At 51.5% G+C, this 19,402-nt stretch overlaps 1 protein-coding gene across 9 annotated transcripts in view; it reads left to right on the forward strand.

Annotated features, from left to right (window-relative positions):
• Positions 1 to 19,402, forward strand: part of Lar (tyrosine-protein phosphatase Lar) — a 515,998-nt gene that overhangs the window by 171,031 nt on the left and 325,565 nt on the right. The window lies entirely within an intron of this gene.

Below are 19,402 nucleotides of genomic sequence, written 5' to 3' on the forward strand. Positions count from 1 at the left end.
TCTCTCTCTCTCTCTCTCTGTCACCTGATTCTGGCGTCGATTCGCGCGTGTCCACGGAACGCCGCTGCGATATAACGCGGGGACGCGTAAGCCCGGCTAGTTTATTAGACGGCCCGCTGCGACCTTTATTAGCCTTCTCTATCTCCTTCATAAACGGAGTTACGCGTGTACCGATATATGAATTTGCGCACCGACGCGCACCTCTCGCCAGCCGACGCTGCCCGCCTCGCCCATCACCGACCTAAGCCCGTCGGGGACATCAAAGTTCCGCCGCCGTTCACAGCGTGTTTATTCCTCGCGGCTCGACCGCTGCGGATTCGTTATTAATCTCGTTTATGCGACGGATCGGTGCTGCGCATCTTTGTGCACCGCCGCGGAATTGGCGTCGTAACTTTCGAGGAACCCGTCGTAAAAACCCCGCGCTCTCTCCCCGGCCTCTCGAACCCGATCGGATTTGATACTGTCGGGAATCGCCGCTGCTGCATCGGCAGTTGCACGGCTGACATCGAGGCCAGCTGTATTCCCGCGAGGAAAAGAATCGCACCGCGATCTGCCCGGCCTTATTTCACCGGCCGATGCCTCTACTTTCGCGCGCGCTTAAATGGTTCTATTCCAGTATTCTCTTAGATGACCGGTGAAAACGCGACACCGCGTGGAATGATCGTTCTTTTTCTCGACAACTTCGGGCTTACATTTTATGCGGGACTTTGTATGTTTGTTTTCTTTCTTTTTTTTGCGAGTTAAATTAGCATCGGCAGGAAGATCGAAGCATCCTCTTTCGAACGAGCACAGAAAGTTTGGTATACGATTTTTTATTGCAGTTTCATCGAACTTTTAACGACAAGCGTATGGTCGGAATGAAATGCATCGCGACTGTGTATTTGATATTCGAGTTGTCGTAACTTCGTGGGAAAAAATTATTCATAGATCTATGTAAGCTTATTTTAAAGGACGAAGTCTCTATTTTAACGATACTAAGTGGTTTTTCTCTGGGACACTTTTGTATTAGGTGGCAGGTGAAAATGTTGGGACATGGCAGCATCGTCATCATCCTTCTCGAGAACTCCGGTTTTGGGCTCACTGCAAGACTTCGCAAAATTTTTTCTGCTGACCAAATTAATATCAGTGGAAAGATTAAAGCCTCCTCTTTCCGACGCATGCAGAAAATCCATCGTACGATTTTTTCCTGCAGTTTTATCGAACCTCGAATACCAAGCGTACCATCGAAATAAGTTTCATCACCGCGAATGCGTATGCGATATTTGAACTCTCGCAACTTCGCGGAAAGAACTCGTACAGTGATCTGCATAGGCTTGTTTCAAAGGGCGAAGCCTCTAGTTTAACACCTTGGTAACAGTTCTCTGCTAAGTCGCTTCAGTATTAGACGAAGAGCGAAAAAATGCGAGCACGGAAATGTAAGCAGTCTCCCGTTCCCAGGAAGCGGAGAAAATTCAACGCGCGACATTTCGTAGCAGCTTTATGTGGCCGGCATCGGATGGCTAGCGCGGGTCAGAAAAAATTGATAAGGTAACCGGGGCTAAACGTTTTAACGTTCGCGTTACACGACAGGAAGGTGAAAACCCCGGGAATGTCGGGTCTGCGGTGTAGAACGGCAGTTTCGCGTTTCGCGGCTACGATCGCGGGTTCCACGAGACGGTACGGGCGCACAGGGAATCGGTAAAGGCGAGTTCATCCCTAAGTCATGATGCTTTTATCCGGCGGCCTCGTCACAGTTGCGTTCTCAGGGTTATTCCGATGCTCCGCGCTCGGTTTCAGCGCGGCGGGCTGCGACCGTCGACGACGCTCGACGAGGACAGCCTCGAAGGCAGAGGGTTCCTGCCGCGTTGTTCCCTCGTCCCTTCGACGTTCGACTTCCGCGTGTATCGTCGCGCACCGTATTCGCGCCTCGACGATATTTCTATCCGCTCGCGGCGCGAGCGCAGACCAGAGTTCTCCGGTCGTTCGCGAACCGGGTCAACGCGGGTCGCGGAATCGAATCTGTCCGTCCGTTCTTATCCCGGCGGAGTAGACACTTTTGACGGTCCCGGGAGCCTCTCCGTTATTAAATCGATGAATCGCGGGCTTCCGAGGCTGTTCCACCTCGGCTGCGCTCCCACCTGTCCAAAATCCTCGGACGCGAAGCGTTACCTCGAGCGACGGAATTGCTGCATCGTTTATTTATGCGCGCCGTAGGCGCAACGAACGGCGGGGCGAGCTCCTTGCGCGGCAAATATCCTCGCGGAATCGCCCTCGGAATTGCAAGAACGAAGCCGAGGGGAAACGAGGGGCCAACGAGGCGGGAACTCGTACTTAAAAAATTTAGCCGACCCGCCTTCGGACGTATTTTCTTTGCCCGGGAAACGCTCGACACCGTGCGGTCATTAATTTCGCGCGGAAATCTCTACCGTGAACGCGGCGCACTCCTTATTTCTCTTCCGTTCTCTCCTCCGCCCTCTCTCTCTTTCTCTTTCTCCTTCTCTTGCTCTCTTTCTTGCTTGTTTCTCGCTGTTTTTTCGAAGTCGTGCGAAGAAACCGAAACTACGCGGGAGAAGAAGCGCGTCACCGCATCGACGTCCCTCGGACGAGAGAAGACCGTCTTCCTTGGAATGGAACGGCTTCGATAGTCCGTTTAGATTATTCGTTCGGGAGAGCGCGAACAACGAGAGAGAGAGGGAGAGAGAGAGAGTCTGGCAAATCCAGCGGGAGCGCAGCTGCACGGATAATGGCTCGGCGGGGAAGGCAACCGATGCGCGGAACAGGAGCATGTTTTTCTTTTATTCCCGTTACGGCGACGCGGTGACAGCGCGACGCCAAAATAGCCGCCTCCGGCGATCGCGCGATAAACACCAGTCCATTCTCTCCTGCTCCCTTATCTCTCGTTCCGTTCCCCCGGATTCTGACTCGCGAACACCGAATCGAAGAGAGGCCGAGAGAGACCGTTCCCCGGGATTGCCTAGCTCTCCGGATCCCGCGTTTAGGGAGCGGGCCAGGCCCGTATAGTCGGCTATGGAATTTAATATCGTTCTCGGGAAGAGGCTCGGATATTTTTCCGTCGGTGACTACACACCTGTTCGAACGAAGCGATTCTTTTTTTCTGCGCTTCTCTTTTTCTTTTTCGTTTGATCGGCGAATGATCGATTTGGCACCGTTAATAACGAGGGCGCCGGAGAAAGATTTCTGGAGAAAACAAGAGAGAGAGAGGCGATGTTAGGGTAATGTTCTCCGGTAACGCGGTCGAACTAAGCCGCTCGTTTTAAAGGACGAAGTCTCTATTTTAACGATCCTGAGTGCTTTTTCTCTGGGACACTTTTGTGTTAGCACAAGTGAAAATGTGCGGACTTCAGATTTAGGCTCTCTGCAAGACTTCGCAATTTTTTTTTGCTGATCAAATTAATATCAGTGGAAAGATTAAAGCCTCCTCTTTCCAACGCATGCAGAAAATCCATCGTACGATTTTTTCTTGAAGTTCTATCTAACCTCGAACGCCAAGCGTACCATTGAAAATGAGTTTCATCATCGCGAATGCGTATTCGATATTTGAGCTTTCGTAACTTCGTGGGAAAAAATCATTCGCAGATCCACGTAGGCTCATTTTAAAGGACGAAGTCTCTACTTCAACGATCCTGAGTGATCCTTCTCTGGGACACCTCTGTAATAGACGACAAGTGAAAATGTGGGGACATAGCGCATCGTCATCATCTTTCTCGACAACTCCCAGATTTGAGCTCTCTGCGAGGCTCCGCAAAATTTTTTCTGCTGATCACACTAATATCAGTCGAAAGATTAAAGCCTCCTCTTTCCAACGCATGCAGAAAATCCATCGTACGATTTTTTCCTGCAGTTCTATCGAACCTCGAACGCCAAGCGTACCATCGAAAATAAGTTTCATCATCGCGAATGCGTATTCGATATTTGAGCTTTCGTAACTTCGTGGGAAAAAGTCATTCACAGATCTACATAGGTTCATTTTAAAGAACGAAGTCTCTACTTCAACGATCCTGAGTGGTCCATCTCTGGGACGCTTCTGTAATAGACGACAAGTGAAAATCTGGGGACATAACAGCATCGTCATCATGACGATGTTAGGATAATGTTCTCCGGTAACGCGGTCGAACAAAGCCGCGGCTGGGGATATCGGGAGCGATTTTCGTCGATCACGGTGGACGGTTCTAATTACCTGGTGGCGAAGAAGCGATACCGCGGAGCGTCGAGGGGGGGTTATCGTTTAATTTCAGCGGAAGAAAACGACGGCGGCGATAACGTTCGGGGGGGGGGGGATCGGGAAGAGGCTTCGAGTGGCTTTCGTACACTTAAATTTTCTGGGTGGTAAGACTTTACGGCAACAGGCATCGTAAAATGGATACAAAGAGGCTATATTGCCTCGGTTATGAGGCCGTGGAAGCCCGGCAACGGAGAACGTGAATCTGCATATGGAACGCGCATTAAGTAGTTTCTTCAGCGTTTAATTTAATACCGTGGCCACAATGGACGGGACTACACGAGACTGCGAGACGACGAGACGCTCAACGCTCAAACGCCTTCCTTGTATGAACGGAGCTTTACACCTCCCGCAGTTTCACCGTCTATTCGCGTTCGCTCGACGTTACCTCCGCCCACGCATCCCCCTTTCTCTCTCCTCCTCTCTCCCCCCCTCTCTCTCTCTCTCTCACGGTCTCTCTCGCTCTCCCCATCTTGCCTCTACGTCCCAGGAACGCCATGAACCGCTACGACGCGCGATACCTTGATATCACCCGAGATTCTGATTATTCCGAAACGACGTTGATTTCCGCGTTAATACACCGTCGCGGCTTGCCGGTGTATGTCGGGAGGAACCGTTTCGTTTTCGTGCCGTAATGGAAGCACACGCCAAACTAACTATCCGTCGAAGCCGAAACCGTGTGCTCTCCTTCTTGCAGATTCTTCTCCGTACAGCGGAACTTCGTTTATCTGTACGATCCGGTGCTCTGATTCAAGTATAGAAATTCCCCCGGGGAGAGGGAGCCGCTACGGTGAAAGTGTACGAGTATTGTGCTCTCTTCTTCTCCATCTCTGGATTAAATTGCTACCGAGAAATCTGCGCACTTCTGCCAATATCGCATTTATTTATTTGTACGGAAAGACGCGGTCGACGGTGACGCGGTCCTTTTTGTGCGAAAGTGTAACCGAGCGCGCTTAGGATCATTATATAGTGTAGTTCGTCAATCTCTCTTTTTTAGGATATTTTTTGAGATATATCGTAATATATCCACCATATTTTTATATTATATCATATTATATTATATTATATTATATTATATTATATTATATTATATTATATTATATTATATTATATTATATTATATTATATTATATTATATTATATTATATTATATTATATTAGCATATTTTTTGAGATATATTGTAATATATCTACCATATTTTTATATTATTTTATATTATATTATATTATGTTATATTAGCATATTTTTTGAGATATATTGTAATATATCCAGTATATTGTTATATTATATTACATTAGCATATTTTTTAAGATACAATATAATAAGTCCTTTCCAGACACGTCGATCGCGTATCTTGACATTTCCTAATCCGACGCTTAGTTCTCGAGAAAATCAAGTTAGAAGCTCGCTCGTTCGTCCGGCGCGTCTGCACATGGTTGTCCGTTTCTACTTCGCCCCGACTTCTCGCCGGGCGAACTTTGACTCGCGATATCTCGAAAACGAGACGTCGCGTCGACAAAATTCATTCCACCTTTTTCACTCGTCGTTCCACGGAGAATCGGACCGCACGCGCAATTCGCCGAAAATTAATTATACACGCGCGCAAAATTGTTAATCGCGACGAGTGCGTCGATCCGCAGAATCCGCGGAGAACTTTGACTTTCCCGAGCACCGGGGACCTGAAATTGAAACGCGAACAGTGACGCCGGGGACGACGAAGAGGTATCTCTCTCTCTCTCTCTCTCTCTCTCTCTCTCTCTCTCTCTCTCTCTCTGCTATCGGAACCGATCGATGCCTGTCCCCATTATCTCTATTTTTCGAAGCCGCGCCGTTCGAGCGGGCAGAAGCTTGGTCCACGGTCGACGAAACGGTCCGCCCGAAGACAAGGGCCGTTTCCTGTGAAATCGAGGCCAAACGGTGAATTCGAATCGATTGGATCCTGCGCTGCGTCCGAGAGCATCCGGCGGCGCGGGAGTCGGAGAGCTGGGGGATGAACGGGCAGCAAGTGCATAAGGAAAGATAAAAGCGGAAACACGGGGCTGGGGTGGGGACGATGAGTTACACGAGCGTCGACGGTGTGGAGGCCGTCTCGAGCAAATGATTGCGACGCGCCTGGAAAACCGTGGACGTATCCAAGGTGGCACCGAGACTCGAAGACAGTTCCGCAGAGGGAAGGAGAGAAAGAGTGAGAGAGAAAGAGGGAGCGTGAGCTGAGAGAGGAGGCGGAGGGTGGGTGGAAGGGACGCGACTGGGACAGGAAAAAGGAACGCGAGGTCGACGGGAGAAAAAGAAGACGCAGCTGGCAGACAGAGGGTAGCAGAGAGCAGGCTAGCTTCATTTCTTCGTAACTCGGCGCGACAGTCGAGAGAAAAATTGGTTCTACCCTCCTCGGTCGGGTCAGGAAGGTGCGAAGGATTCGTGCGAGGGGCTGCTCTGTCTGGCATACGAAGGGTCGGGTACACACCCTGTAATATCTTATGATTTAGTGTTGGATGCAACGACGCAGCTTAAACGTCGACGTTATACGCTGCTACGAAGCCGATACCCACTCCGAAATTAAACTTTCGCGGCTGTTCTCTCTCTCCTACCCTCTCTCTCTCTCTCTCTCTCTCTCTTTCGCTCTCTCCACCTCTCTCTTTTTCACTCTTTCGCTCTCTCTCCTCGACCCGAGGCCGTATTTTTTACCCTCGCTGGAAATTTGTTCCGCGGCGACGGTCACGAAATTCGGTTCTCTCCTCCTCCCTCCCGCCCTCCGCTTCCTCCCTTTTCTTTCTCCGCGCTTTCTTCGTCCGCCTCCACCCCTCGTCTTCTCCTTCTTCTCGCGGCCGTTTCTTCCGTTATCCGGTTAATTTCGTTATCGCGGGAGACGTCCTCTCCGCGGCGGAAACTTGGCGTCACCCTTCGACCCCGGCCACGGAACGACGTCCGTAGGACTTTGAGAACGTGACGTGACACGATATACCGGTGTCGCGGGTGGCAGCCATTTAAGTTTCTTCGCTGACGAACCTTCGGGCTTACCGAGGCGGAGCCAGGCCCTTCTGAACCGGGACGGAGATTAACATGTTTTGATACCACTCACGGCCAGCGCCACGCGCGCAGCCAAATTTATGCCGGTCCCCCGATCCATTTCGATATCCGTGTACACACGGCGAGCACTCGGGAGAGAGACCGACGAGAGAGAGAGAGAGAGAGAGAGAGAGAGAGAGAGGACTTTGGCAAGAAGTACGGCGGAACACCTTATGGAAATCGGGGGCCCGTCGGCGGGGAAGGACGATCAATTTCCTGGCGGTGGCGGGAAACGCGCGTGAAACGGTAATTAAATGACGAGTTAAAATCTCTGGTAACCGAAACGGGGAGCGCTCGGTTTTTATCGTGGTTGTCTCGTTTTGATTTCGCGCCGGCGATCGATCAGCTTGTCGGGGAATTTATAGCGCGGTAAACGCAAACGAGAATAGATGAGGCCGCAGAGCCAGCGTTTCAGTTTTCATCTGTGCGGAACGCCGGGCCCCGCCGCCCCACCCCTTCTCCTCCATCTCCTCGTCGGACTTGCTTCTCTTTCCGCAGTTAGCTGTATTACCGCGGGATACATGGGCGGCTTGTACACCGGGAACGACGAAATATAACCGAACGTACGGCGAGAGGTGAAAATAAAGGCGGCGAGGGGAAGAGCGGAGGCGCGGCGACCGATTGGACAAGCAACGGAGAGATAATCCTGCCGGCCCGTGGGGAAACGCCGAGCCGCATGGGTGGGGCCCCATGATTTCTCTGCTAATATAAGCGACGAGTCCGTCGAATACGGCAATCAAAAAAGGATCGTATAACCTTCGAAGATCGAGATCCCGGAGAATCATGTTCCCCCTTACCAGACTTTAAGTTACGGCTTAGATACGAAAGGCGGCCCGTGCTAGACGCCCACGATTGATCGTAGGCTATGAGCGCGTGATTCATCTTTCTCGTTTTCCCGCGGCGCCTCTCTCCCTTTCCCGCGTTTCCCTTTTTCCATTTTCCCGTATTCCCTTCCGCCGCCAGCAGGCTCCGGATACGCTCGCTGCGACAGGTGCGTTCCCCGAGCGGAATCTTCGCCGCGAGAGGAACGCGGTGCTCCAAAGGCGAGCGTTACCACCACGAGAAAGTTATAAAATCTGAGTTACCGTGCCGCGGACGGCTCCCCTCCCCCGCCCCTCCCTGCGCAGACACTTCGCCGCCATTTAATTAACCGCGAACCTTAAATCAGGTGCAGGTATTAAAAACTTTGCACCCTCGACGGCCCGGGGACCGCAGTAATTTCCCGGCCGCGGCACCCTCGCGTCTCACCCCCACGTTCCTCTCTCCGCCGAAGCGTCGGAGGAAGTAACGATTGCCGCATCCTCGAAAGGGGAGACGCTCGTTATCGATCGGACAGGTAATTCTCGCGCGATCGCACGTTCCGTTTTACTATGCCGCCTTCGTTCCGCGTTCCGTTTCGTTTTGCTGTCGTTCGCCTTCTTTCGATTCGGACGGACTCCGTTGGTACGCGTCAACGTCCCGGAATTCCGTGTCCTCCGAGCCGAGCTAATACGTATAAGTTGGCCACCGAGCAACAGGCAGTCGCGACACACATAAATCCCAACGAGCCGGCGAGTGGCACACCTGACTTCCGGCTCGACGCGTCCGCTTTTCAGAACCCGCCAAGAGACAGAGCGCGACTGGTAGCCGCGGATTTTCGGCGTCGCGGCGAACTGCCACGCTCTCTCTCTCTCTCTCTCTCTCTCTCTCTCTCTCTGACACGTTGCAGTCGTTTCACGTGCACTCGTCCGTCGAATTGACGCCTGACGATCGCACAGTTACAGTTGATTCGACGGTGTTTGACCGCAGACCTTCGGCTCGACGTCGCAGAAACGCGTCAGAATCACGTCGGAACAGTCTGACGGATGCTCGTCACTAAACCTAGGGTCTAAATCTAAGGTCTAAAAACGAAAAAATTGCCTTATAAGGATTGCAAGATTAGAATTTATTCGAATTTCTCGTCATTTTTTTGTAAGAGTGCGTAGCTGAATAGAGAAATGTATTCAACAATTTCTAACGGAAGCAGCTTCGCGATTTCAACGATTATGAAATGATAAATGTGAATTTTGACCTTTGTTCTCCGTGATTTTGCACGACCGTGAAATTTGACCTAGTACGTTTAGTGTTAAAACCATTCGCGATCGCGACTGCGTTGCGTGAACTGGCACAAATCGCGAACAACGCGAGATAATTCGTAACCAGATAAGTCGCTCGGTCAAAGCACGGCTTCGAATGTACCTTTGGTTCGTTCTTTAGTTATGTACATTGATTACAAAATAAGTGTGAGATCGACTAATCAATTTCGATCATGAAAAGGTAATACCTTCATTACGTTCATTATTGCAGACACAGCAAACATCGTTCTGTAATTATTATACATGATCATTTATACACGATATTTCTTATCACATTCTTATCACATGACCAGCAATTTTACAACGTCCGGGCTAAAACCGCTAGTTAACTCGTGGCCGGTGATGGGTGCGTCAAAATGGCCGATACGCGTCGATACTAACGCTTCGCCTTTTTTATAATTTCATTATCCTTGTAATTCGTACCAGTTCGACTTACCGATACGTCATCGACGGAACCGTCCGGGATCGGTTCGACGTGCGCCGTCGCACGCGAACGGGTTAACCGTCTGCGGACGGTCCGTGATTCGCAGCCGTCGATAAGAAGCCCGGGGTTTCAGGTGGTTCGACAAGGTATGATCGGAGTAATTCCCGGCAGTTGTTCGAATAATCGATAGCGATCGGTTTGCGAATACACTCGGAAAATATTGTCCCCGTTATCCATCCGGGAGTTGCGTCGGAGCGATCTATAAAGCGAGCGAGACGGCGAGCGGGCGGCACGGTCACGCGGGAAAAGGAAGAGGAGCCAACAGCGTGGAGGGAACGAACGAACGTTTTCGTAGGATCTGCGCCGGCACCGAAAGTATTGGCCGACGATGACGGGGCGTCTTTCTCGGGCCCGCGTCGAAACTTTTCAAGCCGCGGCACGACAAAGTGTTGACCGATTCGTTGCCGGTCTCCGGACGGCTCCCTTTGCTCTCCGATGGACCATAGTTTGGCCCGCGGCCGGCTCTCTGTCCCGGTGTAACTTATATTTAATTACTGTCGGTAATATATTAGATTTAAAGAGTTTCCTCGTAAAATATCGCAACATTAAGAAAACCACGGCGCTTCCACCGCCGGCCGCCCGGAGGAAATGATTTAGCTTTCATGAATTCTTTAAGGCCACCGGCTCCTCCGGCACCAGCAGAAAGTCCCCCCGAGTTACAATCGCACCGAGTTACTCTCTTCCTCTCCCCCCCTCCTCGCTCTCTCTTTCTCTCTGTCCCGCCGGTTCTCCCTTTGGCCGCACTGGCCCGTTTCCTCCTTTCTGCTCCTGGGTCACGAGAGTGCGGGGGCGGGCTCTTCTTTCTCATTTTTATCACAGCGCCGGCAGAGGCTCAGGGCGATACTCTCTTAAATTCTCGCGATCGTTCCTGCCCTCGGCGCCGCGCTTTTCTCTCCCGGCCTCCTTTCGTCGTGCAATTAATAAAGCTTCTGGAATTTATTGCGATTCCGTTGCGAGAGCGCGCGGTCGCTCGAGAGAGAGAGAGAGAGAGAGAGAGCGCAGAGTCTCTCGTCTCTGTCTCGAGACAGAGAGAGAGAGAGAGAGAGAGAGAGCATGGTATCGTCGCGGTTCCTCCGCGGCGAGTCCACGGGACAATGAATCAACCCGCGAGGCGTATTCGTTCGGAACGAAACGGGATTACCGTTTCGCGGCGGAGAAATCGTGTCGAGTGATTCCTCGTCTCGCTGAAAGGAGCTCAAGATAGCTCGGAGACGATGGGCAGAGAGGACCGAGGGATCGGTTCGAATGGATCTCTGCCTCCGCATTGGTCCGCGGGGCCCATTCTCATCCCTCGGCTCTTCTCTTCGGATCCGCGGCAAAATAGCGGTCCCTCGCGAGGTTCGGTAAATGGCAGCTCGCGGGCGGCCACTGTTTTTTCGTCGTTTCGACGGCGCTCGCGTTGAATCCGTTGCGAAAACGGGATCAACAGCGGCGGGAGAGTAATCAGCCTCTCTTTAAACCACGCACGCGACTATAGATCCCCGGGGCCGGAAGAAAACGAACGAATGAACGAACTGCTTGGCAGTTTTGATGAAAGCTTGTTTTCACCGGCACCGGAGCACCGAACGACCCCGAATGCGCTTATCGTTGCGACGCGGGCATAAACGAGCCCTGAATACGAGACGGAAAATGAAAACGTTTTGAAACGCCGTGGTCTTCGTCGGGAACACGGAACGATCCGTATCCGTTCACCGTCGATTGAAATCGCGGGGGTAGAGGAGGGCCGCGTGTCTTCTCGGCTCAATGTTCGACGCCAATCGGCTCTCGTCCCCGCTCCATCCGCTCTCGTACCCTTTTTCAAAACAGTTACGAGTCAGCGGGCATAATCGTCGAGGGGCGCGGAAGGAAGGGGGACGCGCGCGCCCGCGTCTCCCTCTGCGCCACGATATCGCGGCGACGATAGTTAGGCGCGCGATATCGAGCGTCGAATCGGTGGTCATGTGGGTTAAGTGCTTCCGTTCCGGCGTCTATGCCCGATGCTGCCTTTGTACATTCGTTTAACCGAAGCAACTGCGCGAAGCCTCGTTTCACGGAGCCGTACAGAAACTGAATCGGAGGGGAAGACCTTTTGATACGTCATAGATTACACGGCGGGCGATATCTGCGACGAGAAATTTCGTAACGATCGGCCCAACGGTCCGCGAGATATCAACGATGCATAGATCTCTCTCGGAGAGAAAAGATCTCTCTGAGGAAAAATCATGCGGTGTGTCCTGGATCGCGGCGAACAACCGTTCGCGGGGTATTTAATTTCATTCGTTTATTTCGCCGCGGGAAAATTGATTTCCGACGTCGTTAGTCTGTTCGGCTATGGCTGAGGTGTTATGTAAAGGGTGTTCCGTATTTTTTTGTAATTCGGGAGTGCGTGCTACAAGTTAAAGTAAGACTGAAATGTTATACGATGGAAAGTCTGTAAATACTTTGTTGAGAAGCTGCGACAAAAATACGGTGTTTCTCTCGGTTCAGGGCGAGATGAGAAAGCAGTTAGGAATTTTTTTTTAATATAATTGTTTAGCCTTGTTTTTCACTTGTGGAACACACGGACGATGCGAGGAAAAATGCGCGACACTCTGCATAATGCTTTAAATGCGAGGTCGTGAACATTTTTAGTACGATGGTGCACGAAACCCAGTGATTTGTTAGCAGAACGAATATAATATTGCTAGTATTTCGAGAGGAAGGAAATGAAGCATCCTACGTGCGGTAAATTCTCCCTAATTTTCCTGCAGCTTGTAAACAAAAATGAGCAATTTGGGAAGAGAAGATACGATTAATCGATCCTTGCACCTCGTTTTTGTAATCGTCGACACTCGGCAACTATAAAAATAATCCGCGAGGCACGAATAGTCGTAATCTCCTAAATTGCCCGTTTTCGTTTACAAACTGAAGGAAAATCGGGAAGAATTTACCGCGATTCCGAAGTGGGAAACTCTCGTTGAAACCGAGTCGAAAGACCGTCGGTCACGATATCGACGACTTTTAAACAGAGCTATTTCATTAGGCTTCAAAGTTAAAGCACGGCTTTCTCCGACGTTCAGTTTTCTCGGTGAATTAACGCGAACCTTTCGCTGGAAGTTCGTGAGAACGTTTCCCCGGGGATATCGCGGGAAAATATCAATCGGCGGGAACGATTTCGTGACCGGGGCTTGTCGGAGGTGTAGCTCGGTGTATCGAGAAAACTCGATGAGACGCGGCAAGCAGTCGGAAAATGATCTCGTTCCGGTAATTGCTCGCCGTGGTTACGGTTGCGAATTCGTTAGCGAATTTCGAGCGGAGAGTAAACGCGAGAAAGCGCGCAATCGGCCGGTCGGCGGGCGTCGAGGGCTTTGACGAAAAGAGAGATAGAAAGAGAAAACGAGAGAGAGAGAGAGGGAAATGTAGAAGAGAGAAATATATAGAAAGGGAGAGCCGGGAATTTTGCAGTTCTAATTCGCCTCTTCCGATAACAATACTTGGCCGGCTGTTGGGTTCCGTCGCGCTGCGCAAGAATTTAATTGCGGCGCTTTTTCTTTGTTATTATTCCCGCTTGACGGCCACGCTGATGCCGTATAATGAGATCTTCCGTTATACTTTCGCGGCGGAGTAAAGCCACCTCGCGCGTCACGTCAAGCGTTATCCTGCCTGTTTTTCTTTCGTATTCCCTATTGTTCGGACGAACAAAAGGGTGAACCGAGGCTGCGCCGCCTCTGGCTCGAGCGCGTACCTCGCGCGCACCCGCGACGAAATACATTTCATAGCATTTCATACGTCTCGCTTGGCTCGCAATTAAATTGTTCCTTTTCGGGAGCCGGGGCCGGGCCCGACCGGTCGAACGCGTATTTCGGAGAGCGAACGGGTCTCGGCTCCAAGAATCGGCGACCGATCGAATTGTTTTCACGTCGAGCTCCGACGGATCCTCGCCGAGGAGAATTTCACGGTAATCCAAATGGTCAGTGTTCGATGAAAAATGCAGAATTGGCGCGGGATATCGTTTGATGGAACAATTCCATTAGAGTTTTCGCCTGGGATCGGCTGACAAGGGATGCGGGCTGGGATGGAGATGGAACGGGAGGAAATAAAACGAGGGTCGGGAGAGCCAGGAGGCGTGCATGGCAAGAGAGAGAGAGAAAGAGAGAGAAAAAGCAGAGGGGGAGGGTGCAGAGCGGTCGAGAGGAGAGGAGAGAAGACAAGAGAGCCAGCGCGTACGAGCATTTTTCGAAAAGAGCTCGGAAAAGCCCCAGTGGCCGGTTGAATCGTGTACACAATGACGTTTCGTAAGGCTGCAAAGGGACTTTCCTTCCAGCCGGAACTATCCTCCCGCGTGTCCTCGCCTCGTCCGAATTCCCTACTTCTCCGACGACGGGTTATTCTCACGAATAATTCGTGCCCGCCGCGTTATTCCCGGCGCCGAATAATCGACGAGCCCCGACCGGTCCCATTTTCTTTCCGATCCGCGCGCGTTTCGTGCCCGAATAAATGATGGGAATGGGCGTCGCTCGTCCGTCAGAGAGGATCCATCGTGTCGGGCGGAGGACTTGAAGTTTTTGACGTCGCGATTATCAACGAAAATTCCCCGGTTTTTTACCCTAGAAAATTTGTCTCTGTCCGGCGCGCAGAGGCTCGCGCGCGTCACGCCGCTGTTACGCTTATAATGGCTTAATGACCGGTTGCCGCGCATACGCGCGCCCACTTATTGTTTATGCTATGAATAGTTTATTCCGTATCGTTGTTCGCCGGCGTCCAGCAAGTGCGTCGACCGTCGACGGTACGTCGATACGCGCAGCCGCCGAGCTATTCAAAAGCCCGGTGAACGCGTTTCGCCGAGAAGAACGCGGAACGCTACCCAAAAATTGCGTCCGTGCGAAATCAAAATCGCCCGCGATTTTTTCGGCGAACGATCGGTTCGACGATGAGAGAAAGAGAGGGAGAGAGAAATAGAGAGCGAGAGAGAGAGAGAGAGAGGGAGTCGCGGTTTGGCAGACGGTTGCTTGCTGTTCATCGATTTCTCGCCAGGCTGCTCGAACCCCGTACATGTATTTGTGTGTATGTGTGTGTGTGTGTGTGTGTGTGTGCACCGACGAAATGCATAAATAAAGCCGCGTAAAAGCAGGAAACTCGACCGTTGTTTTCCGCTCGCGTGGACCGGGTTAAATGGCGGTAACCGTGCTGTTTTGTAAGTGGCGCTCGGGAAATTTGTCGGGGAACGGAGAAGAGCGCGATAAAACTGCTCCAGGAGAGATACACAGCGCGAATTAAATTTGCTTCCGTTCGACTACGCTTCTCCCGATACCCACTTTGCTTAGGCTCATCTACGCGGATCCAGGGTAGACTGCGAAAGTATCGGTTCGCATTTCACGGGGGCCTCGTTCGTTTCTACCGTTCTCCGTTCCTTTTGTACCTTTGAGCACGGCGGACGCGGCCTGAGCCGAATAGGCGTGGTTCCAGGGCACCCAATCGGGCGCGGACGGTCTACGCGAGCGTAATTCTCAAAGAACGTTAGATAAAGGAACGCCGGCGACCACGTAGCCTGATTTTTCCGAATATACAGTGTGTCCCAGAAATGTCTCTTAATCTGGAAATGGGAGGTTCCTCAGGTCATTAGAAGCTACTTTTTCCTTTGCACAAATTTTCTCCGAAGCATCGTTAACGAGTTATTGACGAAAAACGCTGACCAATAAGAGGCGAGCTCGCTTGGCGCGAGGCGGCGCAGGAAACCTAGTTCCGCTTATTGGGTCCGCAGGCTCGCGCCAGCCGAGCTCGTCTCTCATTGGTCACCGTTTTCCGTTAATAACTCGCGAACGAAGCCGCGGATCGCATTTTCGCCAAGGAAAAAGTTGCTTCTAATGACCTCGGGAACCCCACATTTCCAGATTGCGAGATCTTTTGGGGACACCCTGTAGAAGGCGTGGTTCCGTAACTCGCGGCCAGGTCACAGCTCCGACGGAATCGCCGCCGAGAGAGCCAACAATCGTTCGAGCTAATCGTAGGAAACGCAAGTGCAATGGAAAATATCTTTCCTCCCTCGGTAATTACAATAAATAGAAACCAACGTAACAATTGTCTGAAATTCTTCCGATTACCTCGGAATCTTAATTCGACCTGTGCGCATTTTTCTCGGAAATGCGTGACGTTTGGTCAGCAAAAGAGAATTATAGAAACCTAGAAATCAACCCGAGCGGCTCCTGTTTCGTAGAACGGGACGATGCGGAACATTTTTATCCTGCAGGAAGATCGATGCTGCAACAATAAACACACGCTCGGCGCGCTATGGTTCGCGTCCGAGAGTAACTCTACACTTTTACGAGACCAGATCGAGGAGAGTGACAGTGCAATATAAATCGACTGTTGTCGGTACAGCTGTTCCAGCTTGTAATCAAAATTCCGGTGATCGAAGACGGCGCGATTTGTAACGCAGCGTTTTCTGGTTAGAAAACCGAATTTTTCTGCTAGCCCTTGATACGATGCCACGAGACTGTACAGGGTGCCCAAAAAATGTCTCGCAATCCGAAAGTGGCGGTTTCCTCGGATCATTTGAAGCGGCTTCTTCCTTTGCAAAAATGTTCTCCGAGGCACCGTTAACGAGTTATGAACGAAAAACAGTGACCAATAAGAATCGAGTACGGCTGACGCGAGGCGGCCCGACCAACCAGCGCGCGAAGCCCAGTTCCGCTCATTGGCTCGGTCGCCTCGCGCCAGCTGATCTCGCATCTCATTGGTCACTGTTTTTCGTTGATAACTCGTTAACGGTGCCTCGGAGAAAATTGTTGTAAAGGAAAAAGTTGCTTCGAATGACCCGAGGAACCCGCCACTCTCGGATTGCGAGACATTTTTGGGACACCCCGTAGAACGTGTCAGGCGGTAGCGAATCGAGTTCGGAGTTTGCTCGAGGTTCGTCGAATTTGTTGTTTGATCGTCCGCGGTCTGAGGATCGAGCGAGAATGGGAGGAGGACGAGCTCGAACGGCGAATCGGATCCAGATGCTGCAAGGGGGCCGGGAGTTGTCGCAGCCGATGCTGACTCGCGGAAAGACCTGACCGGGGTTACGAGGGAAGAAGCGAAGCGGAGAGGGCAGAAGCACGGTGAGGCGAGGCGAGGCGACGCTAGGCGTCGCGACGTCGAAGGGAATCGAGGAGGAACGAGCGCGCGCGTCGAAGCGACGAGAAACCGCCCGGGCAAGTTGCTCTCGCGTCCCCAGAGCGTGGCTCGTTCCAGTCCTCGTTGTTTGTATTTTCGAGACTCCAGCGGCGGTTACGAGGGGCCTTCAAAAACTTTTAATTAATACAGATGACAAGTACACAAAGCCTCGGCCGAGCAAAGAATTTCGGAACAAAGGAAAGAGAAGAGTATTGTTGTCGAGTCTTGTTACGAGTGACGCGTCGTGCCGTTTCCCGTCTCGTCTCTCGTCTCTCCGGTCCCGGCTCGTTTCGTCTCGTCTCGTCTCGTCTCGTCTGGCCTGGCCGTCCCGTCGCGTGGGAGGCCAGATGGAGACGAAGTAGGAACCGGCGCGAGAAAAAGGTCCAGGTGAAAAGCCGAGGGTGGGAGGGAGGAGGAGAGAGATAAAAAGCGTAAGTAGAAAGGAAACGAGGAGCAACGCGTGGAAACGCGGCCGAACAAGCTTCCGTGTCAGCATCATCCAGTTCTCTTTACTTCCGCCTCTGTGTTTCGTCCTTTTCACGACGGAAGGAGACGCCACGCCGCGCCGGCAACAAGGGGAAGAGGCTACCAGCGAGCGTTTGCCGTTTTACGCGCCGACACGCGCGACCATTCGTCGCTTTTCCAGCCACCAAGAATCATTCACAGAAGCCGGGGCTCTCGCGGCATAGAAAACCTCCTCTCTCTCTCTCGCATTTTCTTAATGCCACCGTTCTCCGGGATCTCTGCTCCGCGTTTTTCTCGGCAACTCGGTCAATTCTCAACCGATTCATTTTTAAGAGCCTGCTCCGCGGAAGATTCGCCGATTAGAGATTTTCGCGTGGAGCGGCCCCTCGCAAAAAGATTCGCGATCGGGAACGATCCATTTTTTTTCCCTCTTAGAATTTCTTCGATCGCCTATCGCTTTTCTAACGCGTCGCTCTTTTTCCAAAAAAAAAGAAAAATAAATTGACGGGCGCAATTGACGTCGCCGGTTCTCTCGCGAAAAACTATCCGTTTTGTTTATTCCCCTGGTCACGTCCGACCGGTTTTTTTCGATCGATTTCTTCGCTTTTTTTCCCCTGCAAATTACGACACGCTTCGTATCGCCGGATATACCGCGACTGCAAATATCGGCGCATCTAAATAAAGCCGGCAGAGAAGAAATACATAGTCGCGCGCGCGTTTTTACATCGACGGGATTTTTACATCGATAAGGGAGCCGGAATTTCAAATGTTGCTGATGCGACCTTCGCGATGGAAAGAATGGGAGAGGTGAAAAAAATTCCGGCCGACGGTATTTTCGCGCGCGCGCGAGAGTCCGGTAATTAACAGGTGTTTATTTATTACCGGTTTATCATCGAGTAAATTCCGGATGGAACTGTATCCCCGTTAGAAAGTCGAAAATATTGTTTCGGCGAAACGATGCGCCGGCGGAAACGAAAGCCGCGAAATCCATTATCCGAGTATGCGTGTATCGATTGTGCCCGGCTTTTATTCCATCGGCCGACGGCGGATGGTTCGACGGGGATATTTTTGTTCCCGCAGCGGAAACATTTTCGCCGGTGAAAAATTCAAAGTTCGCTGCGACGATTCAAAGCAACGCCGGACGTGCGTCGATCGCGGCGTTTGAACGGCCGCCGTCGTTCGCGACGGATCGCCGCGAAAACCGGGGGCGGGAAAGATCGCCGTCTTCGCGACGACTCTCGCCGTGGTAGACGAACGAAAACAGGGGGGAGGGGGGCTGAGGGGGGAGAACTTTTAAGCCGGAGGAAGTTGGGGCGCGCGCGACGCCAGATTTTAATTAGTCTTTCCCATGGTCAGGAGCCGTCGATGCGCGCTGAAATTTCCGCCACCCGACTCGGCGACCCGTTTCCGGCGAAACTTTAACGACCGACATAATTACACTTAATTGCGTAGCCAGGGAATTTAATAAAACGACATTATCGCTTATCGGGTCCGCGTTAACGCTTCCGACGCGCCGCGACCGAGGCCCCCTCGCATTAATCCTCTCGTTACGCAAAATCTTCCGGCATCTGTTTCCTTATTGTACAAGCAATACGATCTTTTCGCCTCGTGAAATAACATTCTAATCGAGCGGACGCTGATCCTTTCGCGAACCGTGTCGACTGAAATTAACTTCGGCGATTTTAACCCTTCGCAGCCGGCGATGAAGATCAATTTAACCCTTCTTGGTACGGCTGCCGAGCGATCTCGAAATGATTATAAAATTATCAAATTGTGCTATGGAAGAAATTTATCGGTAAAAAGGTCTCCGTAAATAGCATAGCATTTCATTATTGTTCACTTTCGGAAAATTAAATCTGGTAATGCGATGACCATTTCCGTCGACACAAGACTGTGTCGCGCGAGAGAACTGGATCGTTTCGATGAACATTATATCTACG

This window comes from Megalopta genalis, chromosome 11 (assembly GCF_051020955.1).
Source record: "Megalopta genalis isolate 19385.01 chromosome 11, iyMegGena1_principal, whole genome shotgun sequence".
Classification (NCBI taxonomy): Eukaryota; Metazoa; Arthropoda; class Insecta; order Hymenoptera; family Halictidae; genus Megalopta; species Megalopta genalis.